Below are 10,712 nucleotides of genomic sequence, written 5' to 3' on the forward strand. Positions count from 1 at the left end.
TTCAACTACTCTATTTTGTTATAGTGTTCTAGGTGCTGAAAAATTATGATCTATGCCTTTTTCATCACAAAATTTTTTCAAGTCTTTATTTTCAAATTCAGTTCTATGATCACTTCGAATAGAAATAATTGATAAACCTTTTTCATTTGAAATTTTTCAACAAAACTTAGAGAATGTAGAAAATACTTCATCCTTAGAAGCTAAAAATAAAACCCAAGTAAAATGCAAAAAATCATCAATGATTACAAAATCATATCTTTTTTCTCCTAGACTAGTTATCCTTATAGGACCAAATAAATTCATATGCAAGAGTTCTAGAGGTTTAGAAGTTGAAACAATATTTTTAGATTTAAAATTTTTTTTTTATTTATTTACCTAATTGATATGCATCATATATTTTATCTTTATCAAAACTAATTTTTGGTAAACCAAAAACCAAATTCTTTTTAATGATTTTAGAAAGTATGTGCATACTAATATGTGCAAATCTACAGTACCAAAGCCAACTAGATTTATTAATTTTAGCATTCATGGCCATAAGACATTGCATGCTTTGTAAAAAGAGATTATCCAAATCAATCATGTAAACATTGCTATACCTATGTCCAATGAATCTAGTGTTAGCATCAGTGGGACTAGTTACAATGCACATAGATGATTCAAAAACTACTTTGTAACTTTTATCACACAATTGAATAATACTTAACAGATTATGTTTAAGACCATCTACAAATAAAATATTTTCAATGCAAGTGGAGGGAGTGATACTAATGTTACTGATATCGATAATTTTTTCTTTCCATTATCTCCAAAGGTGACCATCCCTTAATTCTTGGCTTCCAATGTGATGAATTATGATTCATCACCTGTCATGTGTCTTGAGCATCTACTATCAAGATACCACTTCTTTTTTATTACTTGGGATGCAAGACACACCTACACACATGAGATCAAATTTTAACCTTAGGTACCCAAGCTAACTTGGGTTCTTTGGGGTTAGTCACAATGGTTCTTTTTGGAACCCATATTTTCTTAACCTTTCTACCATTAAATTTGTTTGATGAACATGTATATGCTTTATGCCCTACTATACCACATCTAAAATAAGTAATATTTGGTATATTTCTTGTGGATTCATTGATAAAAATATTTTTGAAGAATTTTTGTTTTCTTAGAGTGTTGTAGCCAAGTCCTGCTTTATCACATACAGCCTTTTAACTGTCAATAATCATCTGAAGTTTATTTGAACTTAAAGTAAATTTGTCAAGTATGGGTTTTAACTTTGATATCTCTTTCTTTAGTTTTTAATTTTCTTTTATAAGAGTTTCATTTTGACTAGAGAGTTCATCTTTTTCTTTTATTAGTGATTGATTCTTTAAATCTAATTTTTTATTTTTTTTATCAATTTCTTCTTTTTCTTTACTTAATTCATGGTTTCTTGATTTTAAATTTTTATTTTAAATTTTTAATTCTTTTAGGTCATTTAAGAGTTCATGAAAAGCTTCTAATAATTTATCATAAGTAAATTCAGATTGAGTTTCAGATGATACCTTATTTTCGTATGCCATAAGGCATAGATTGGCTTCTTCTTGGATTTCTTCATTAGTATGGAGTCGTCACTGTCACTCCATGTAGCCATCATGGCCTTCTTCTTTTTGAACTTCTTTTGGTCTTTTCTGAGTTGAGGGCATTCTGATCTGAAGTGGCCAGGCTTCCTGCACTCATAGCAAATTATGGGCTGCTCCTTTTCTTTCTCTTGACTTGGCTCTCCCTTAGCTGGTGGCCTTCTCTTGATCCCTTATCTTTGCCTTCTCATGAACCATCTGAATTTTCTAGTGATCAGGGCCAAGTCCTCATCTTCTTCACTATTGTCTGATTTTTTTGAGTTATCTTTTTCTTAAGCTGTTGACTTGAGGGCTATGGTCCTCTTTCTTCTGGTTTCCTCCTCAGTGTACTGCTTCATGGTCAGTTCATGGGTCATGAGGGATCCAAGCAGTTCCTCCAATGGTAGAACATTCAAGTCCTTGGCCTCTTGGATTGTAGTGACTTTCGCTTCCCATGATCTTGGTAATGACCTGAGCACTTTTCTCAAAAGATCACTGTTAGAGTAACATTTGCCAAGGCTTTTTAAGCTATTTATGATGTCAGTGAACTGAGTAAACATTTGAGTTATTGATTCTTCAGATTCTATTTTAAACAGTTCATAGTTGTGTACAAGCATATTGATTTTAGATTCTTTTATTTGGTTTGTGCCTTCATGTGTGACTTCTAACCTATCCCAAATTTTTTTAGTAGACATATACATGGGAATATGATTAAATTCATTAGCATCCGAAGCATAATATAAAATATTCATGGCTTTAGTATTAAGCTGAGCCATTTTCTTATCAAAATCATCTCATTCACCTTTCGACTTAAGGATAGACATGCCATCAATCAATTTGGTTGGTGCGTGTGGTCCATTTACTATGACTCTCCACATGTCATAGTCAAGTGCTTGAATGAAAATTCTCATCCGAGCTTTTCAATAGGTATAGTTTGACCCATTGAAAAGTGGAGGTCAGTTTGTGGATTGCCCCTCAGATAGGGATGTGCCAAATTAAGCTGTCATAGATCTTTAGCTCTTGATGGTTAAATCAAGCAAGAACTAGAGCACCAGACTCTAATACTACTTGTTGCCTAGATATGGAACCCAAGAAGAGGGGTGAATTGGGTCTTTTTTGAAATTTTAAAGATTGAACTACTTAAGCATTGTGCCAAGATGAAGAGTGAAGTGTATCAACTTGTAATAGAAACAAAATCAAACACAAATAAGAGGTAAGCAAGTAATGAGCACAAAAAATAAGATAAGATAGGTAAGTACAACAAACACAAAAGATTTATAGTGATTCGGTGCCAACCTTGCACCTACATCCACTCCTCAATTCTTTACTTGAGAATTCAATCCACTAAATGGATAACAATGGATTACACCACGTCAGACACCTTTGACCCTTGCCTTCCAAGCAAGAATGCTTATTTTTTGGGTATAAGCCAACTCTCAACACTCCAATTCAGGGTTCGGATGAACCCAAATGAGTTTTAGAATCCTCCAAAACTCAAACACCCAAAAACTATTTGAGAAAAATAAAGTATACAAATTTCAGCACACAAACCCCTTAAATACACACAATAAAAGCAATAAAAATATACTACTTAAGGGGTGGAAGCCTTTTCTGCTCACTCTTAATAAATTTACACTTGATTGCTGCTAGAAAGTGGTTGGTGAAGTGCTTAAATGCTTCAATCTCTTTCTTAGGACTGAAAATAGCTTTTCTTCGATTTAATCTTTGAGCTTGCAAAAATCTTATGATTTTTCACTTGAATAGAGTATTTATAGTTGCCATTTACTTTTGAGAATATCTTAGAGTTAGTTTAGAGTCGTTAGAGTATATTTAATACACATTAAATACATAAAAAATAAGCTAAAAACTAGTCGTTATGCAGCTCATCCAAAATGGGGCATCCCATGGGACGTCCCACTGGCATTGGGGCATCCTAAATGGCTAGATAGAAAGTCTTGCTTTCTGTTTTGGTCTCAGGGGGACGTCCCATGGGGCATCCCAATTATATGAGGCATCCCAGGTGGGTCGTCCCACAGCATGTCATGACCCAAAATACTGCGTGTCGACTGCCAATAGAAGGGGATGACCCAAGTGGATCGTCCCATCATATTCTAACTCAGTTTTTCATACATTTAAGGTTCAAAACTTATCAGAACTCATCCAAACGCTTTCAAATGAATTTAAATCAGTTTGGATACTCTCAAAAGCCTTCAAAACTTCACCAACTTATTGAAACTTTAATTTTTGACATATTTGATGAAGTTTTTCAAATTCAATCTCTTAGACTACCTGAAATATCATAAAAATAATCTTCAAATATATAAAACTCATTAGTAGTCTCCTTAAATGGTTTGTGATCATCAAAATCAATTCTTGGAGCAATAGTTAGGTCTTATTTTTTTAGAAATAAAATTAGATTAAAAGATAAGAGATCTTATGAGATAAGATCTAACCTTTTTAGCTTGATTGAATAATGATTTAGAATCAAGAAAGACCTATTTAAGGAGATGGTCTTCTAGAATTTCATAATTATTGAATTTTGAGAATTTAAAACTCCTCCTTTCCTTCTCCACACCTTATCCTCTCTCTCCTTTTCTTTCCCATACCCAAAGGTTGGGCATCCATCATCCCACACACTTGAGTTGAGAGGTGTCTCTTCTACAGCAAGAAACGAAGAGAAAAATGCTACAGTTCAGGGATTGAGGGTGTAGTCAAGATCAACTGTTGATCAAGGTTCAAAGAGGCTAAGATCTTACTTGAAGAAGAAGGATCTACTATGAGAAGAAGGATTCAAGATTGATCTCAATGGATACCTATAGAGGTCAGACACGTGTGCAGCTCTAGGACCTTCGGATCTAAGATTATTAGTGGCAGTGTATTTCAATCTATGCAAAAGTATTGAGATTTGATCTCTTCTTTATTTTAATTTTTAGATTATATACATGTCTTTATTCTTGAGCTTGGATAGGATTAGATAAGATCTAATGCATATGAGGTTAAAAGGTCTAACCCGATTCATTTTAGCTACTCTTCAAAAGATTTTTGAAATCTATGTATATATTCTATCCGATTTTTTTGAAGGGAAGGAAACAGTTTTCCTCCAGAATGTCCAGATTGCATCTAAAAATTTTTTCTAATATTCTACTTGCTTAAGGATCAAATCTTTATCTAAATTGCAGCAAAATCAGGGATCAAATCCCAAATTATCTGATATAAACCTTCGCGGAGGCTTGGATATGCAGATCCTCTACTTCGCATGCACATCAGACGCTGCAGAAAAGCAGGATGAACTCCAATCCAATTGGCTTCACAACTTAATCAATCGAGGGATGAGATATGATGGTGTGACACCTCACATCAGCAGGTGGGATGCCCAAGAAGGATCCATGCCCAAGGAGAAGAGGCGGCAATAAAGGGAGAGATGTAGAAGATGAAGGATCTCTCTCTTCACACGCCTGTCTCTCTCTCTTTTTCTCTTCTCTCAATTTGATTAGTTTGCTATTCTATTCTCTTCTTTTATCCATAGATAGAGACCCTCTCTATTTATAGATAATTCTCATGACCCTATGAGAGGAGGACTCTTTATTCAAATCTGATTTGAATTGGTCCAATACTCATAAAAGAAGGACTCCTATATGAGATATAATTGCTATCACTTATGACATCCACTTTGCACCCACTCTCACACCCACTTGGGATGCCCCAAATAAGCACCAAACTAATTTTTGGTCTTGCTTCATGAGTGGATATTCCCAGTGCAAGTAGAAATACTCATATCTCATCCAAAATAGATCTGATTCGAGTTCGATTCGAAGTCAGTTCGAAATAATTTTGAAAGGCTGTCAATCCTAAATTCTTTAAAACTTTTGTACTAAGTCTAACTTAGATTTTAAACTTGTTTAAGTTTAATAAATTCAGATCTAATAAAAATTAATTAGTACTTAAATCCAATCTTTGATATATTCCATAGATCATAGATAGAAATTATTCATCCCCAGAATTGAACCTGAATCTCATGTGTAGTACTAGCTAGACATAGTCAACTCTTCAATTCCATTTGACCCATAACTCAATTCTCAATCAAGTTAGCTTATATGTTCAATCAAGTCAAGTACTTCCAGATTGGACATATAAATATAGGTCAATTCCTTCCTACTTTGTCTGACTTGTGTGCGTGACTCCATAGGTTCAAACACTAAGCTAGTAGCACAGAAACTAATTTCTGCACTAATCGAGATACCATCTAGCAATGATTTCTGACATCCAGATAGGTTGAATTATCATAAAAGAATATTTCAAAATCTATACTCATGGTTACCGCATAATTTATCCTTTTGACCCTGGATGCTTAAGGATGGTCTCAGATTAACTTTCAATCAAGATTGCTTCATCCACATTGTATTTTAATCTTTCAAATCTATCTCATGGATTATCCTGGCCAAGGCTTTACTAAATTAAAATATAGTGATACATCAACTTCAATAATCTGGAGGGGTCAATCCCATCTTGATCTATACACAGACTTCGCAAGTACTTGACTGTACCTAGTAGTCTTCCATCACTGCATTAAAAATCCAGGTAGTTCGGCATCAAAGCACAGTGAGTTGCTTGCAAGTTACTATGGTGATCTCAGGTCTGAATGATATTTATACCCATGTATTTCGCAAGCAGCTCTTGACAGCAGAATGCTCAGTAGGTGAGTCACTTGTTCAGTGATGATGTACCCTTACATCTCACCTATATGCCATACCAGTATCACCACACTCCTTGGTTAAGAAAATAACCAATCCATATGGCACAAAACGATCTTCACTCGATAAATGTCATCATCCCGTAATGACGTATCATTTGGTCACGAACTTGTTTAAGAACTATACGATAAATCCTCTTTTTATCGTATACTAGCATAGTTCTAGGGACTTCATCACAATACAAGAGTTCAAGAAAGATGTCACTTTATGATAAAAAATATTAGAATAATTATTATTCAATAATCAATAATTCATATACAAGGATGAACTCAATCGTCACATGATTGATTTTAGGATACAATTTCCAACAACTTTCACTTGGACTAAAGCCAATCAGGGCAGTATCTTATACCCATCTTTCATTTTAAGTCATCGAACTCTTTGATCCTGAGAGCTTTAGTGAAGCGGTCGGCTAGATTCTCCTTTCCATCGATCTTTTGAAGCTTAATGTCATCTCGGTTCATGATCTCTCATAGAATATGTTTAGTGCGATGGTGCGACTTAGATTCTTTCATCTGAGCTATGGCACTAGAGCTGTCACAATACAGCAGGATAGGACCATCAATAGAAGGTACACCTCCCAGCTCGATAATGAACTTTTGCAATCACACCGTCTCCTTTGCAGCATCCGATGCAGTAATGTATTCCACTTCGCATATAAAATCGGCCACAGTATGTTGCTTAAAATTTTTTCAGTAGACAGCTCCTCCATTCAAGATAAATACGTAGCCCAACATACTTCTACTGTCATCACAATCTGACTGAAAACTGAAATCAATATATCTCTCAAATTTTAGATCAGAGTCTCCATAGATAAGCCATTGGTCTTTAGTATTTCTCAAATACTTAAGAATTGCTTTTGCAATCTTCCAATGCTTTTCATCTAGATCTGACTGGTACCTACTCACTATCCCTAGTGAATAGATCATATTCGGCTTCGTACATGTCATAGCATACATGATAGATCCCACTGCCGAAGCATATGGTATTCTACTCATGTGCTCTCTCTCCTTATGAGTTATCAGACAATCCTTCTTGGAAAGAGTAATTCCATGGCCTATCGAAAGATAGCCTTTCTTAGAATTATCCATGTTGAACCGCTTCAACAAGATGTCAATGTACGTGGATTGAGATAATCCAAACAACTTTCTAGATCTATCCCTATAGATCTTCATCCTTAGGATGTAGGATACTTCTCCCAAATCCTTCATAGAGAACTATGATGATAATCATAGCTTCACACTCTGTAAAGCCGGAATGTCATTTCCTAGTAACAGTATGTCATCCATATACATCATAAAAAAAATGACCATAGAATTACAAGCCTATTTGTAGATGCAAGGCTCTTCTCCGTTCCTAATGAAGCCATACGTTTTGATCACTTTATCAAAATGCATGTTCCAACTCCTCGATGCCTGCTTAAGTCCATAAATTAATTTTTTCAGCTTGCACACTTTCGACTTGTCTGTGGATGTGAATCCTTCAGGTTGTATCATATACACCTCTTCTTCTAGCTCTCCATTAAGAAAAGTAATTTTGACATCCATCTGTCAGATCTCATAATCTAAGTGTGCAACAACAGCAAGCATAATTCAAAGGGACTTGAGCATTGTCACAAGAGAGAACATCTCGTCATAATCAATACCATAACACTGATGGTAATCCTTAGCAACTAGACGGGCTTTATAGGTCTCTACCTTCCTGTCCGCTCCTCTTTTTCTCTTGAAAATCTATTTACACCTTATGAATTTTATCCCTTCGGATGGATCAACTAGTATCCGACACTATTGATCTCCATGGACTCCATCTCAGATTTCATGGTCTTAAGTCATTTTTGAGAGTCAGACCTTTGCATGGCCTCCATATAGGTGATCGGATCCTCATCATTCTCATCAAGTTCAATAGGTTCACCATTTCAGATCAAAAAATCATAGTATCTATCCGGCTGATGCAGTACTCTATCGGATCTCCTTAATGGTGCCTTTACTGGATCCGAATTTGATTCACCAATCGATTCTAATTTTGTATGTGTCGGTCCTTCCACCTTATGAACTTCATCAAGTTCAATTTTATAGGCATTAGCTCCTTCACCAAGAAACTTTTTTTCCAAAAAGACTGCCCGACTGCTGACAAACACCTTTTGTTCTGCGGCGAGATAGAAGTAGTATCCTTTAGTTTTCTTTGGGTACCCTACGAACAAGTATCTATCGGACTTCGATCCAAGCTTATCTGTCTTTAAATACTTGACATAAGCTAGACACCCCCAAACCCTAAGGTATGAGAGCACCGACTTACGCCCAGTCCATATCTCATATGAAATTTTATCGACAGACTTGCTGGGCATCTTATTCAAAATATAGCAGGCAGTCTTTAGAGCATATCCCCAAAAAGATATTGACAGACTGAAAAAGTCCATCATGGATCGAACCATATCTAACAAGGTTCGATTCCTTCTCTCGGACACACCATTATATTATGGTGTTCCAGGAGAGATTCATTGTGAGAGAATTTCATTCTCTTCCAGATATGTCAGAAACTCACTGGTGAGGTATTCACCTCCTTGGTCTGACCGAAGGATCTTAATACTCTTTCCAGTTTGTTTCTCTACTTCAGCACAGAATCATTTAAATATTTTAAATGATTCTGACTTATGTTTCGTAAGATAGACATACCCATACCTCGATAGGTCGTCTATAAACATAATGAAGTAGTAGTATCCTCCTCTGGTACTTATTTTCATAGGCCCACATACATCATTATGTATTAGACCTAGGACATCACTGGCTCTTTCATCTTTTTTTTTTTAAAAGGTGACTTAGTCATCTTACTAAGTAGACAAGATTCATAGGTAGGCAATGATTCACAATCATCTATCTTAAGGACACATTACTTGATCAACCTGTCAATCCTATTCTTGTTCACATGACCAAGCCTATAATGCCAAAGATAGGATTCGCTGACATTATCTATTTTGGGGTGTTTACTAGGCGTGTACATTACACTAACAGGCCATGATATTATGTATATGCTATGTTTTAATTATCCACGTATAATTGTAGTATCATTCATAATGATATCACAAAAATCATCCTTTATTATAAATTTGTAACTAAGTTTGGCCAAAAGGCCTACAGAGATGACATTCATCATAAAGGAGGGACAATAATAACAATCATCTAACATGACACTACTGGACTCGAAGACAAGCTGTAAAGTTCTCAAGATCAGAACTGAAACAAGGCTTCCATCTCCAACATTAAAGAACCGCTCATCCATTCAAAATTTTCTACTTACCTACAGTCCCTGCAATGAATTGCATATATTAACAGGACTTTCAGTATCCAATACCCAGGTAGTAGTATCAAAAATAGAGAAATTACAAGGTGTTATCATATAAATACCTTGTGAAGCAACCACTTGCCTCTTTCTCTTATTCTTAGGCCTGTTTGGGTCAAGGGTAGCTATATAAGCAGGACAATTCTTTTTTCAATGACCCAGCTTTTTATAGAAGAAGCACTCTGCTTGGCTCTTGTCAATTTTTGACGATTTGCTCTGCTTGGGATCGACGGTATAAGATTTTTGTAACTTTTTCTTCTTTTCTCTCTTAGAGGATAGACGTCCTGCAGATGAACCTCCCACTAAATTCACTGGCTCCTTTTGGAGCTGGTGATCCTTCTCAAAAATTTGCAGTAACCCTAGCAAATCATGGTAGTTTACTGCAGGCTTCGTCATTCTATAATGATTAAGAAAGGGTAGGTAGGATTTCGATAGCGAATTGAGGATAGCATCCTTGCCTAACTATTCATGCAACAGAAAGCCAAGTTTGCTAAGGCATTCAATCTGCTCAATCATGTATAATACATGATCGATGACTAAAGCATCTTTTTGCATATGGGTATTGAACACTGTGCAGGAAGTTTTATATCTCTCCGCATCCTCAGGGGTGCTGATGGACTCATTCAACATTTGAATCATCTCCTCAGGCTGTGCATCCTCGAACTTACAACTAAGTTCATCGTTCATAGCTGCCCTCATCACACAACACAGTCGTGCGATCATTGAGCCACTTCATGAGAGTGTCTCTCGCAGTACGAGGAGCATTGGCTGTAGGTTCTTCAAGTGCCTGATCTGTAAGGACATACAAAATCCTCTCGTGCTCTAACACGATCTTGAACTTTCGATACCAGCTATCGAAGTTGGATTTGGTAAGCTTGTCATTGTCCAACAGCGAATGGAGAGATAGTATGTTGGCCATAATTGAAAGGAAAAAATATTAGCCTATTAGTATATGAATTATTTTTAATTCTGAAGACATGGACTTTAGTCTAAAGGTCCTCCTACTATTTTTTGCGAATTG

The sequence above is a fragment of the Elaeis guineensis genome, chromosome 4 (assembly GCF_000442705.2).
Source record: "Elaeis guineensis isolate ETL-2024a chromosome 4, EG11, whole genome shotgun sequence".
Classification (NCBI taxonomy): Eukaryota; Viridiplantae; Streptophyta; class Magnoliopsida; order Arecales; family Arecaceae; genus Elaeis; species Elaeis guineensis.